Raw genomic sequence first — 15,402 nt, 5'->3', positions numbered from 1 at the left:
CAGCTAGAGAAAGCAGGCATGAAACAAAAAAGGAACTATGATGTGAGGGCAAAGGGAAACCATTTCCAGGGGGGAGAGTTGGTCTGGGTGTACACACCCCGGAGAAAAAAAGGGCGTAGCCCTAAACTGGACTGTCACTGGACAGGCCCATGCAGGGTCATGGAGAGAATGGGGGAGGTGGTGTACCGAGTGCAGATGCCACTTGGTGGCAAGAAGGTACTCCACCGAGACAGGTTGGCCCCATACCGGGGGGGGTGCACCTTTCGCCCAGATCTCGGCCGCCCGGCGGTTTCACCTAGATAGGCTGAAAGAAGGACTCTGTTTCCACAGAGAGGGGCGTCCGGCCATGACCGGGCGGCCCCCACTCAGGGACTTGAAGGCCCAGAGACACTGCAGGTGGGATCAGCCCCGCAGGCAGATTCACAGAGACTAACACGGCCACGGAGAGAGCAAAGGGCTCCAGGACGCTTTAACAACTTTGAGTTGTATTATTAAAAAAAAAAAAAAAAAAAAAAAAAAAGAGAGGAGATGGTGGTTGGAATTGTTGAAATGTTGTAACAGAAAGTAAAGGATGTGCATGACATGAGATATTGTGGGGGAGGAGATGTGGGGAAGTCTGAGATTGAAACATAAAATGTGGTTGAAAAAAACAAAGAAGCTGTTAAAAAAAGATGTTGGGTGTGTTTTGGTACAAGGGGATGTGTGATGTGGTATCAACGTGGGCGTTGACCTTATTGTTGGGCGGGGAGTATGTAGCGAATCAGCAGTACACATACAGGGGTGAGCATTGGTAGTGTCTCAACTACAGATAGGAACTGATGTGTGGGAGTGTTGTATTGGGGAACACTATGCTGTGGGGATACTTCCGGGGAGGACTGAGCATGCGCGTCAGTCTCCACACACTGCTAGAAGGGAAGGTTGCTAGTTATGAGCGTGACAACCGCTGAGAGTTGTAATATAACTAACTGAGAATAAAGAACCTTGTACCAACAAGAAGCCTCTGCCTCATGAGTTACCAGGAACGTTACAATATGGAACTAAAATAGATGCAAACTCCTGTTAGTGAAAGAGGAAAGAGTTGAATATGTTTCAGAAATATCATATTTGGCATTTGTTGTGATGATGAGTCACAGTATGTGTTGTTATTGTGTCATATGCTGTGCTTCCAAATTATTAGTTTATTGTCTGCAAAACAAATTTCCTGTAGCTATAGGACAAGGAGAATACAAAGAAAATGGGACAAGAAAGCTCAGCAGGCCAAAGTAGAATAATCACGAGAAAAAAGGGAGCTTCGTGGATATTTAGGAGCACAATTTAATACAGAAGTAATGTACATGTGTACTGAAAAAGTTGACCAACAGTGTACATCTTCAATCAAACAAACACGGGCAACAAAACGCAACGCATTTCAACCTCGCTGGTCTTTGTCAGGCTGTACTAGACAGCGAGGTTGAAACGCGCTGCGTTTTGTTTCCCGTGTTTGTACAAAACCCGTGTAGCTCCAATTTAGGTAGTCTCGCTTGCCAGACTAGGAGAGAGTCTGGCTCCTCTTCCCACTCGGGTATAGTGGGGAAGGTGGGGGGGGGGGTTGGGGGATGGTGTTTGTTGCTCTGTTAACTTTACAACCATCCACCGAAACAAAACTTGCCATTCTCTGCGTGTAGGTTAAGTTTGCTAGCTAGCGCTGTTGTTGTTGTTTCACAGGGGCGGAGGAATTTGAGAGCGACATGCAGGACAGGAAAGGGATTTCCCTTCGATGCGACTGAAATGGTCGGAGCCAATGGCAGAGCTTACACCTGCAGCCTGCTTACAGTGAGTCAGACTACAATTTAGGTGATTTTTTCATCTGAAGGATTGCATGCTCCTCTGCGCTCAGAGAATGATTTGCCCGTTCTGGACTTATGAAACCATTTCAAAAGGTTTCTTTATTTACCATATTGTGTGAGGCTAAGTCGATCAAATACAAATGCCACAGAGGTTGCTAAATAAGCTACAGATTTGCCAAGCTGAGGGAGAGAGAGAGAGAGAGAGAGAGAGAGAGACACACTGTACTCTGCAATGCAAGATGGAAAGTGATTACCTTTTGAATTGGGTGTAGGATTGGTTGTCGGCCCTGTTTCTTTTGTTGTTGATATTGTTGGGATGACATGACAAGCCCAACAAAATAAAGGGTCAGTCAAGAGCTCACTTTTATCATATCCAGTAAATATGAAACAAATCATTCAGCATGTTGACAAAATGGCATCATTAACACTTAAATTGAGATTAATGAATAAAGTACAGTTACTAATATTAGTAAGTAAGTTCTGAATTCAGCCATTCTGCTCTTTCTCTCAGTCTCTTTAATCTATCTATCCATCTTGTGAACTGGTGAGGTCTCCAGACCATATTTCAAGCTGAAGGCCACTCATGCATAATCCGATCATCCCCTGACGACAGTCAAGTCCTAGCATAACGTGGTCAGTCAAAGTCCTAGTATGACGTCTGCTATGACGTCAAATATGACGTCAGTTAATCCTCATATAGCAAGGGTTCTACGTCACCTCTCTCTCTCTGGCCGATCATAGCAGCAGTAGCTTCACGGCAGTCTATCTCCCTCGAAGCCGTCCGAAGCGTTGTTTTGCACCAGATCTGCAGACCGAATCAGCACCCACAAGCCTTCTCTACCCGTGGATATTCCCCACAGATCTCTCAACGTTCCCCACTCCATTCCTGGCATGTTGAGTTCCGAGCCAGAGCAGCCCATGGACTGTGACGACAGCTTAGACATCGGTTCCCTGTTCCGGACCGGCCACGGAGCGTACTTGCCTTCCGAGGTGTCTGACGAAGACGTTGGCGAAGCGACCGGACCACAGGCTGCCAGCATAGCCCCGACGAGAAGGCCCAGCGCGCGTTCCCGTGGCACGGGGCGCGCCACTGCGACGGCCCGTGGACGCCCAAGAACGCGTGCGAGCGTGCCGGAGGGAGAGGCCGCTCGGCGCGGACGTGCGAGAGGCCGCGGGCGAAGACCAGTAGAGGCAGCTGCCCCGAGAGCCGGGAGCCGCCGGGGAAATGCAGGCCGCGGGGCCGCCGCGAGACGCCACGTACTTGCTGGTCGCACTGACCTCCAGGCCGCCGCCCCGGAAGCGGAAGCGGCCCCATTCGTAGCTCCGCCGAGCCGACAGGGGTCGTCAAGAGCCATTCTGCTGTCCCTGCTAGATGCTAGCAGATCTGTAGAAGCTCGTCTGAGGGCCCTGGAAAACCCCCCCCCCCTTTCCCCCCACGTTCGCCTCAGCCCAGCAGCAGCCGATCCTGCCCGGGCCATTAAGAGCCATCCTGCTGTCCCTGCTAGATGCTAACAGATCAGTGGAGGCTCGCCTGAGGGCGCTGGAAATTCCCCCCCCCATTTCCCCCACGCTCGCCTCAGCCCAGCCGGCTCAGCAGCCGATCCCGCCCCCGCCCACGCAGCAAGCCGACGTGCTCCCCATCACCACCCAACCCGCCCGGACGAATACCCTGGCATCCGCCACGCCCCCGGAGCACACCAAGCCCTCCCGGCTGGACCGGCTGCTGGACATGCCGCCCGCCGGCCCGGACGTCCAGGTGCAGCATTCCTGGAACAACGACGACCGCTCGCTCAACATCTTCGTCGAGGACGTCAACAAGCTGGTGCTCCACCGCCAACCCGTGGCGCAGAGCACGGACGCCATCCGCGGCCGGGTGGGCTACACGCAGCGACTGCACGTGTGGGAGATCAGCTGGGCCACGCGCCAGAGGGGGTCCCACGCCGTGGTCGGGGTGGCCACGGGCGACGCGCCGATGCATTCGGTGGGCTACACGGTCCTGGTGGGAAACAACACCGAGTCCTGGGGCTGGGACCTGGGCCGGTGTAAACTCTACCACGACGGCAAGAACCACGCGGGCAGAACCTACCCCGCCTTCCTGGAGCCCGACGACACCTTCATAATACCAGACTCGCTGTTAGTCGTCTTGGACATGGACGAGGGGACGTTAGGTTTCATAGTGGACGGACATGACCTAGGGGTGGCGTTCGGAGGACTTAAGGGCAGGAAGGTGTACCCCGCAGTGAGCGCCGTGTGGGGACACTGCGAAATACGAATCCGGTACATAAACGGACTCGATCCGGATCCCCTCCCTCTGATGGACCTGTGCAGGCGCTCTGTGCGGGCGGCTCTAGGAAGGGACCGCCTGAGCGGAATCCACGGACTGCCCCTGCCCGCCTCTCTCAAGAGCTACCTGCTCTACCAAGGACGGGGTTGACGACCACAGCACACCGAGCATACCCCGGAGGACCAGTCACCCGTGGATGCGAAAGGACCCATGAGGAAAGTATCAGTACTTCAGCATTTAAACGGGCAATCTACCAGTCCAGTAAAATCAATTCAATTCAATTCAATTCAATTAAAAAAAAAAAAAAAAAAACTTTATTAGTCCCGCAAGGGGCAATTTAAGGCATGAATACTGCAAACAAGCCGTACTTTGTACACATCCAAAAACAATACAAAAAACAAGACAATAAATACAATAAATATAAAGCAAGATAAAGCTGATAAAGCACTGATAAAGCAAGATCCCTGATTACAGTGTATCCAACACCACAAAGGAATATAGGTGTCAGATCAATACAAATTAATTTCAGTCAATACAATCCAAGTGCATATTAGACTTGTTCAAAAGTTCAAATCAAAAGGTCAAGGTACAGACTTAGTCTAGATAAACTGACCACTTCTCGTACTGTGGCTGTTCACCAGTCGAATGGCCTCTGGAACAAAACCAAACTTCCTTCTGTTTGTTTTGCAGGCAGGCTGTCTAAAGCGCTTTCCTGATGGCATTAAGTCAAAACAGACATGAAGGACATGTGTGGAGTCATTGATTATCTCGTGTGCTTTCTTGAGCACTCGTGCACTATTAAACTGTACTAGGGATCTTTGTGTTTTGCCTATAATGCCTATAATCAGACGTATTCTCATCTCTTTAATACTCCGTCTGCCCGCAACGGCCCGCCCCACCAAACAGAAATACTGTCTTACATTGCTCTGAAAACACCACATGTACCGTAGGTGTCCCTCGTGCTTTGACTAAATAAAGCGAAGCTGACTGACAAGTTATTTGGCCTGTGATCTGACTATTCTATCCAGTGGGCATCTCAGCCTGCCTATTTCCGACGCCTAAGCGGAAATCGCTTTCTGGCAAATGGCCAGCGGGAGTCACAATAATAATAATAATAATAATAATTATTATTATTATAATAATAATAATTACAACAATAATAATAATAACCACGCAAGGGGCCATTCTAACACCCCTGGCCCATGGAGCTTGTCTGAGCATCAGCTAGAATGAGTGTTACTGCATAACTTTCGGACCGAAGCCAGACGGCCATGGGAATGCTGACGTCTTTCCGTGTTAAGCTACCCGGTCTTAATACACCACTTCCTGTTCTTAACGAATTTCAAAGTAAAATGCCTCTGGCATTTCTTCAGAAGCAGAATCAGAATGACTTTAATGATCCCCGAGGGGAAATTGGGACAGGTTACAGTAGCTCGCTCACAGAACACACATAGCTTAAAATAAAATAAACAGTAGTAAATGCAATGCAAATGCAATATTAAGCAATAAGCAGAAAAAACAAAACAAAACAAAAAACACACAACATAGCATAGAATAACTAGTAAATGCGCTAGAAGCAAAAATAAGTGGAATTTCTAAGTAGCAAAATACAAAATACGTCAGGTAAGTATACATTCCGTGTCAATTATCATTATTGCACCCTGGACTATATTAAGTCGGCTTGCCCTATACGCTACACGTGGCTCAGCCAGGCACAGTTAACCTATCGGCTGGCTCAGTCTCAGGAAGACTGAGCGTCTCCGAGGTGCTCTTTTAAGAGAGGCATTAAATAGACCAATGGCCACAGGCAGGAATGATTTCCTGTGCCTCTCCGTACTGCATCTAGGTGGAATCAGTCTCTCACTGAACGTACTCCTGTGTTCGACTAGCACGCCGTGGAGTGGGTGCGAGTCATTGTTCATGATGGAGCGTAGCCTGGACAACGTTCTCTTCTCTGACACCGCAGTCAGAGAGCCCAGATCCAGCCCCACAATGTCCCTGGCCTTACGGATCAGTGTTGAGTCGTTGGCATCCGCTGCCCTCAGCCTGCTGCCCCAGCACACAATAGCATACAGGAAGGCACTAGCCCCCCTTCTGCCCCTTCTCGTTCATGGCTCACTACGTCAAGCTCAGGCCTCGGACCGGCCCCTCGGCTCCCCTGCTCCTCATCGCACCCTGTCACCACATGACAAGATCCCGGTTCACCCTGCACCTCAAGCAGAGGCTCCAGCAATGCAACCTCCCGATGAAGGACTACTCCAGCCACTCCTTCAGGATCGGAGCGGCCACCTCGGCCGCCGAGCAAGGAGTGTCCTCCGCCTCCCTCCAGCAAATGGGCCGCTGGTCCTCATCGGCATTCTCCAGCTACATCCGCCCGGAGCAGGCGGCCATACTGGCGGCCCAAAGAACCCTCCTCCCTTAATCGGTGAGCATGGCAACAAACAGTGTCCCGGACTTTAAAATGTCTCGTTGGTGGCGGCTCCCCGTAAGCATGGCGCCCAGTAAGGCGCAGTAAATTCCCCGGCTCATTTTTGGGGGGATAGAGTCGGAGAAAGTTAGGGTAGCTGACCGAGTTGGGAGCGCCAGCCGCAAATAGCTGTAAGTCGCTAAAAAGGTCGAAGGCCGGAAAAGTACAATCGCGAAGCGCCAAGGCGGCCAGGTAGGCCAAGCTGGGAAGCGCTATCGCGAGGTGCCCAACCGAGTTGGGAGCGCCAGCCGCAAATAGCTGTAAGTCACTAAAAAGGTCGAAGGCAGGAAAAGCATGTACCAAGGCCCGACCGAGTTGGGAGCGCCAGCCGCAAATAGCTGTAAGTCGCTAAAAAGGTCGAAGGCCGGAAAAGTACAATCGCGAAGCGCCAAGGCGGCCAGGTAGGCCAAGCTGGGAAGCGCTGTCGCGAGGTGCCCGACCGAGTTGGGAGCGCCAGCCGCAAATAGCTGTAAGTCGCTAAAAAGGTCGAAGGCAGGAAAAGCATGTACCAAGAACGAAGGCCCGACCGAGTTGGGAGCGCCAGCCGCAAATAGCTGTAAGTCGCTAAAAAGGTCGAAGGCCGGAAAAGTACAATCGCGAAGCGCCAAGGCGGCCAGGTAGGCCAAGCTGGGAAGCGCTATCGCGAGGTGCCCGACCGAGTTGGGAGCGCCAGCCGCAAATAGCTGTAAGTCCCAAAAAAAAAGGTCGAAGGGAAAAGTACAATCAACTACTGGCGCCTGCAGATCTCAATTAACCTCCGGTAATCAGATCTTCCTTTTGGGGGATCTCCTAGCCTATGCAGGTGCCCTCCTCTTGCCTCAAGAGCAGCGCCACTGGCCAATGGAGTCAAGCGCCAAAGTATTTGCCATGCACGCCGATTGCTAAATAAAGTTTGTCTAATCCTACCAACTGGCCTCTCATGATTGAAGTGAGGTCTCCAGACCATATTTCAAGCTGAAGGCCACTCATGCATAATCCGATCATCCCCTGACGACAGTCAAGTCCTAGCATAAAGTGGTCAGTCAAAGTCCTAGTATGACGTCTGCTATGACGTCAAATATGACGTCAGTTAATCCTCATATATATAGCAAGGGTTCTACGTCACCTCTCTCTCTCTGGCCGATCATAGCAGCAGTAGCTTCACGGCAGTCCATCTCCCTCGAAGCCGTCCGAAGCGTTGTTTTGCCCCACCCACCTCCCCAGTCCGCCACCAACGAGTCTTGACTCCTGATCCCCCACGGGGGGGGGATCTCCTAGCCTATGCAGGTGCCCTCCTCTTGCCTCAAGAGCAGCGCCAGTGCCACTGGCCAATGGAGTCAAGCGCCAAAGTATTTGCCATGCACGCCGATTGCTAAATAAAGTTTGTCTAATCCTACCAACTGGCCTCTCATGATTGAAATGCTTCTTAAAGACTTAAAGATGTACTTCCTGTGGATATAATGTAGCTTGGCACTTCTTCATAGCAGCCCCAATTTCTTTCCTTTCCCTTTTTATTTTTGTTTCTCTCTCTTCTGTCTGGTTGAATTTAAAGAGACAGAAAGAGAGTGTCTGCACATGTCTTTCAAACTACAAATTTGTGGTCATGTTAAAAGCAAGCAACAAGGTTTGAGCGTCAGCCATGAGTGAGAAGAGAGTGAGACTGAGCAGTTGAGAGAGAGATAGAGAAAGTGAGAGAGAGTGAGAGAGAGAGAGAGAGAGAGAGAGAGGAGACAGACAGAGAGAGGGAGAGACAGACAGAGAGAGACAGACAGACAGACAGACAGACAGAGAGAGGGAGAGACAGACAGAGAGAGAGAGAGAGGCTGGATTGTGAAAATATGTAATGCAAGATGGAAAGTGACTACCTTGTTGTTTTGAATTGGGTGTAGGCTCTGTTTCTTTTGGCGCTGTTGTTGTTGTTGTTGTTGTTGTTGTTGTTGTTGTTGTCATCATCGTGATCGTCATCGTTGTTGTTGATTTAGTACCTTAAATAACAAAGCCCACACAAATATAGGGTCAGTCAAGAGCTCATGTTTATCATATGTAGTAAATTAATAAGGAATAATAAAATGACCTTTTGCATGGATACTTTGAGACTATCAAGTAGAAATAGTTTTTGTTCTTTTTCATATCAAGATGCAGATATTTTTAAACAGTTGCTTATCATATTATCAAAGTTTTCTCACCTGAGGACAGAGAGGTGAAGTCAAACCTCTGCACTGTTTGTGTTCCAGCATCAGTCACTTCACACTGGAATCTCTCTTTGACATAATGAGTCAGAAAGGTCACAGTGGTGCTGCAGGCAGACTGCTGTGACATCTGAAGGTTTTCGATGATTCCACTCAACCTCACACCCCAATACAGCCACCTCAGTGTCTGTGTACACCCTCCATATGTCAGCACAGAGCAGGACAATGTCAGTTTACCTGTGTCCTCCTGTTCAGTCACTGCTGAAGATGGAGATATTGTGAGAGGAAAACTATAACAGGAAATTTATCTCAGAATTATTATAATGTTTTAGTATATTGTTCAAAGAAGGTCATTTGAGCTGAATAGGTTATTATGTATATATAATGTTAATACTCACTGTTTACAAGAGACAGAAAAACGTGAGTATCTGAACGTTCTTGCAGGTGGCAGCTGTAGCGACCAACATCCACAACTCTGACATTCTTTATAGTCAGAGAACAGTCGGCTGTAACACTCAGTCTGTCTGCTCTAGCTTTGGCAAACTCATTTGATGCAATCTGCCCATTGGAAACCAGCTCTACTTTAGGCTTTACATAATGATCGAAGCTCCAGCCACATTTATCCTGACTGGTTATCACATTGCCAAAAGGCAGAGTGACTTCATCTCCATCTCTGACAGAGAAGGAGGTCAAATATTGTCCAGTTACTGCTGTGGAGAAAATGAGAGAAATATTATGAACATTGAATTGAATCAGAATAGGAGGCTGTTATGATAGTTTCAAGTTTGCAAATGTGCATCATTGTTAAATGAAGATTATTTAATAAAGTCCAGTTAGAGTAATATTAGTAAGTTCAGTTTTGTAATGCAGCCTGTTATTTAATGTAAATTGTAATGCAGCCTTACCTGTTCCATGAAACACGAGTATCAAACACAAAGTGATTTGAGTCAGTCTGAATTCGTCCATAACAAACTTCTCTAAACAGCATTAGAGAAGGACTGATCATCTCAATGTATACATGATATGGAATACAGAGTTTACAGATTCAGTGAAGATGTCACAATTGTCATGTACTTTATAGGCAGAGAGGAGAGAGGGGAGGGGAGAGGGATAATCTCACTTGAAGCACACAAGATTGCGTGTGTTCCTGTGTCTCTGTGTCAGCAAGGTCACTGACATGCAGTGTTGCTGAAGGCCAGAGGGTGAACCTGCAATAACTGTCTGTATGTAGATTAATGGTGTCTGTATATTGCGTCTGTGCATACGTACATTTATGTAATAACTCATATCAATAATTATGTGTATGTAATTATATAGCTTATTGAATATGAAATTTAATGAATGGAACTTACATTTTCCATATCACTGTGAGTGTATATCTTATCATTTTATATCTCTCTGAATTTCTCGCAGCTGACAGAGACAGATAACAAAAGATCTGACCCACAGAATGATGTCTGTTTTGTTACAAATTGTTACATTTGAGCCATCTATTCTAATATAAAGTGACAATTAGAATGAGCGCAACACTAGAATCAGTTTCAATTCCTACATCACCAAAATCACAAGCGGCCAGTAGTGAGAATCCAGGATGAGCTGACTGAGGGGGCAGTTAAAAATTGTGATTTGAAAATGGCCATGCCAGTTTTTTCCTCACCAAGATTTACTCACACTTGTGAGCGTTATTGCAGCCGCTTGCCGACAAGCTGTTTGGTACCAATGGATGTTTCATGATCCCAGTATCTTCACTCTAGCTTTAAAAATGATCCTTGTTCAGCCTCTGAAAACAGCAATGCCATGCTGCAAGGAGTAGAAGAGGAAGTAAACTGGAGGGACAGAAGATACAGCTGAGGGGGCGCTACGCGCACTCGATTCCTAGGCTCGCTCGCTGCGCAGGCTCGCCCGCCCTGCACCTCGCCGAGCTGGCCCTGCAGCTCGCATATGTAGCTTGGCCGCTGCGTGGCCTCGCCCTGGTTGCTCCTTGATGGCATACTAAGTTCAGGGATGCTGGATCACCTGTCCTGGAGCTGGCAACATACAGCTGTCCATGGCTGAAGATGGAGGTCTGAAGCCAGACTCCCACTTCTTTCAGTGTCTGCCCCTGGGACTTGATTTGCTCTTATGACATCATTGATGACATCATCACTGGGACTTTGTGTATATGTGTGTGTGTGTGTGTGTGTGTGTGTGTGTGTGATGTCACAATGCCTCTGACATCACTGATGATGTCACAATTTATGACATCACTGATGACATCAGTGGGACAGACAGACAGAGCGCTTACTCAATTATACTAGGCATCTCGCGCACTACTCGGCCACTGCGCGGCCACTGATATGCCCGCAGTTCGGCTGCTGTGTGGCCTTGCCTGCCCTATTGGTGCGCACACAATGTCTCCCTCCCCCTCTCCCTCAGCCTCTCTCCCCCCCTCTCCCTCTCTCGCTCTCCCTCTATCTCTCATGAGCCTCCTCAGTCTCTCTCATGAGCCTCAGACTGATGACATCACTGATGACATCATCATTCATCACATCAGTGATGATGTCATCAGTGTGTGTGTGTCTGTCTCTTGTGTGTGTTTGTGTGTGCCTGTCTGTCTCGTGTGTGTGTGTGTGTGTGTGTGTGTTACGGCCTCCACACATATGACTGAAAGAAGGCTCAAGTGGAAACCACAACATAAAAAGGATGCCACAAAGTTTTCCTTTCCCCAAAGTATTTTAAGAAAAAGGCTCAAAACCATAAAACAAGATAACCTGACAGTTTGGCCGAAATAAACAAAAGGGAAAGGGGTCTGGGCTGGCCCATATAGGGCCGTCGAAGCCAACCCATCTCCTTAAACGAACAATTGAAAAACGTTCAAAGAATAATTTAGAATAAACTAAACTAAAACTAAGAACGGAAACATCACTACCGAAACTGCCAGGTTAAACTAAAACAATAAAGCCTGGCACCTATTGTGCCAGGACCTAATAAAGGAAAGAAATGGGCAAAAGTATCAAACCAAATGTACAGGTGCTGCTGGGCTGCATTCAGGTGTAGACTGCCTGTGTGCCAGCAGCAAGCCGGCTTATACCTCCAGCAGAGCTGCATCAGCAATCAGCTCATAGGCTGCAGGTGTTTCAGCCTGAGGTAAGGAGGAGCAGAGGAGATCAATTAAGGAGCAGCATAAACACAGAATGTAAACACATGAATAATGTGCAACATGATACATACCATGTGTGAAGTTTATTATGCACTGTCCATGGCCACATGCAACAGTGTGTGTGTGTGTGTGTGTGTGTGTGTGTGTGCATCACTGATGATGTCACAATGCCTCTGACATCACTGATGATGTCAAAATTTATGACATCACTGATGATGTCATCAGTGGGACAGACAGACAGAGACACAGAGCCCTAGCAGGATTCTCACCATTTATCGATAAACTGTGAATACGTCAACACACTTGATGATACAGAGCTAACATGCTAATCCGTATTATTCTTTACATCTCTCTGAATTTCTTGCAGCTGTTGAAACAGAGACAGACAGCAAAAGATCTCACCGACTGAAAGTTTCATTTTAAAATTTTAATTTTAGTAGCAGTAAAATCAGCTACAATTCCTCACCAATATGACAAGCAAGCCTAAAGTGCCTTAAAACTGAATTTTAGCCACTACCTACGAACTGCTGCTGCCAGTAAAGCTGACCAAATCATATTCATCATAACAAGTCCAGCTTCTGTGCAGTCCCACAGTTTATTTGTGGCAATGACGTGTAGTTCCCCCTCAAAACCACAAGAGAACTGAGGGAGTTTCACAGCTCACAACTAAGGTTTGAAGATTCACAGTTCAACACAAATACTGACATTATTGCAACGTTTATGTCCTTTGACTGTTTAGATTCTGCTCAGTAAAGAACAGACAGGATTTGTGCCGTGATGAAGTCTGATAGCACTATAGAGGAGTGGAGAGTCTGATAGCACTATAGAGGAGTGGAGAGTCTGATAGCACTATAGAGGAGTGGAGAGTCTGATAGCACTATAGAGGAGTGGAGAGTTTGATAGCACTATAGAGGAGTGGAGAGTCTGATAGCACTATAGAGGAGTGGAGAGACTGATAGCACTATAGAGGAGTGGAGAGTCTGATAGCACTATAGAGGAGTGGAGAGACTGATAGCACTATAGAGGAGTGGAGAGTCTGATAGCACTATAGAGGAGTGGAGAGACTGATAGCACTATAGAGTAGTGGAGAGTCTGATAGCACTATAGAGGAGTGGAGAGTCTGATAGCACTATAGAGAAGTGGAGAGACTGATAGCACTATAGAGTGGAGAGTCTGATAGCACTATAGAGTGGAGAGACTGATAGCACTATAGAGGAGTGGAGAGACTGATAGCACTATAGAGAAGTGGAGAGACTGATAGCACTATAGAGTAGTGGAGAGACTGATAGCACTATAGAGGAGTGGAGAGACTGATAGCACTATAGAGGAGTGGAGAGTCTGATAGCTCTATAGAGGAGTGGATAGACTGATAGCACTATAGAGGAGTGGAGAGTCTGATAGCACTATAGAGGAATGGAGAGTCTGATAGCTCTATAGAGGAGTGGAGAGTCTGATAGCACTATAGAGGAGTGGAGAGTCTGATAGCTCTATAGAGGAGTGGATAGACTGATAGCACTATAGAGGAGTGGAGAGTCTGATAGCACTATAGAGGAGTGGAGAGTCTGATAGCTCTATAGAGGAGTGGAGAGTCTGATAGCTCTATAGAGGAGTGGAGAGACTGATAGCACTATAGAGGAGTGGAGAGTCTGATAGCTCTATAGAGGAGTGGAGAGTCTGATAGCTCTATAGAGGAGTGGCGAGACTGATAGCACTATAGAGGAGTGGAGAGTCTGATAGCACTATAGAGGAGTGGAGAGACTGATAGCACTATAGAGGAGTGGAGAGTCTGATAGCACTATAGAGGAGTGGAGAGACTGATAGCACTATAGAGGAGTGGAGAGACTGATAGCACTATAGAGGAGTGGAGAGTCTGATAGCACTATAGAGGAGTGGAGAGACTGATAGCACTATAGAGGAGTGGAGAGTCTGATAGCTCTATAGAGGAGTGGAGAGTCTGATAGCTCTATAGAGGAGTGGAGAGACTGATAGCACTATAGAGGAGTGGAGAGTCTGATAGCACTATAGAGGAGTGGAGAGTCTGATAGCACTATAGAGGAGTGGAGAGTCTGATAGCTCTATAGAGTGGAGAGTCTGATAGCACTATAGAGGAGTGGAGAGTCTGATAGCTCTATAGAGTGGAGAGTCTGATAGCACTATAGAGTAGTGGAGAGTCTGATAGCACTATAGAGGAGTGGAGAGTCTGATAGCACTATAGAGGTGTGGAGAGTCTGATAGCACTATAGAGGAGTGGAGAGTTTGATAGCACTATAGAGGAGTGGATAGTCTGATAGCAGTGCAGAGTCTGATAGCACTATAGAGGTGTGCAGAGTTGTACTCTAAAGCAGGCCAAACTCAGGTGTAGCCAATACATTAATGATGGTTCCAATCCATTTAGGTATTCCAGTGTCAGGGTCCTCATTAATGTTACTGGTTACACATGTTTAGCCTCCTTTGACATGTCAAAATAGCTGCTGGGAAAAGGGTATATTTGGTTCTTGATTGCAGTGGTGCATTTGCATTATACTGTGGCAAAACACAGATATGAGGACACTTTAGTACGAAAAGTGTCAGTTCCTCATTGCAGCTTGACTCTATTTTCTCCTGAGAGATGTGCAGGGAGTGTTGGTGTGAACGTTGGTCCAGCCAGCAGAGGTCTGGTGGTTTGGCCTTCTCACGAGCAGATCAGCTTAACCACAGCAGGCTGCCAGGAACAGCCTGTCCTCAAGTGTACTTTGGAAATGATGCCAATTACAACAGTTAAATGCAACTATTTAATGAAGGTTAACTAAAATTAGTTCTCAGCTGTGGCTTAATAGAAATTACACTGCAATAGGTTGATTCAAAGTTTAGGGGCTCTGATACCAAATGCCTGGTCACCTTTTGAACAATCTAAGAGCCTTTCTGGTAAATATAAGACTATGTATAAACAAATACTTACAAAAATCAACATTTTAAAATCAAGTCTAAATTCAACTTCAAGCCAATTCAAGGCAACTAAAACAGGAGTTCTATGATCTCTATGAATCCTGCGGCTCTGAACTATCTGCAGATGAGAACTAAAACAAATGAGGCAGGAAAAGACACACTTGTTTAAAACAGACTAGTTATTACAAGATGAACAGCTTATCTTTCTCCAAGTCAGGAAGAGAGAAATACACATATTTACTGTAATAATGCTAATTTCCTTACTTTCATAGCTGCAGTCTTTTTGTAGGCCTCAGTTAATTCTGTTGAAAACCACAAGAAGACTGAGGGAGTTTCACAACGAAGGTGTGAAGCTTCACAGTTCAAGATACATACTGACAATAATGCAACTTGTATGTCCTTTAACTGATTAGATTCTGTTCTTAAAGGACAGGATTGTGTGCCGTGATGAAGTCTGATAGCAGGGCCACCGCGTACAGGTAGCGCTGGTTCGAGCCCCCGTGTTGCCTCCAGATCAAAACAAAACAAACCAAAACTGATCAAAAGAAGAAAAAGACTAAGCCATAAAGCCAGACCCAGACTGCAGCAGCTTC

At 47.1% G+C, this 15,402-nt stretch overlaps 1 pseudogene across 1 annotated transcript; it reads left to right on the top strand.

Annotated features, from left to right (window-relative positions):
• Positions 1 to 346: 346 nt before the first annotated feature.
• LOC310786725 (SPRY domain-containing SOCS box protein 1 pseudogene) lies at positions 347 to 4,260 on the top strand (annotated as a pseudogene). Its single transcript has 3 exons — positions 347 to 396; positions 2,687 to 2,772; positions 3,452 to 4,260. The product of its transcript is annotated as an SPRY domain-containing SOCS box protein 1 pseudogene (transcript).
• Positions 4,261 to 15,402: the final 11,142 nt, after the last annotated feature.

This window comes from Poromitra crassiceps, assembly GCF_964638095.1.
Source record: "Poromitra crassiceps genome assembly, chromosome: 1".
Classification (NCBI taxonomy): domain Eukaryota; kingdom Metazoa; phylum Chordata; class Actinopteri; order Beryciformes; family Melamphaidae; genus Poromitra; species Poromitra crassiceps.
The sequence above is the reverse complement of the archived record's forward strand: the minus strand, read 5'-3'. Positions and strand labels throughout refer to the sequence as shown.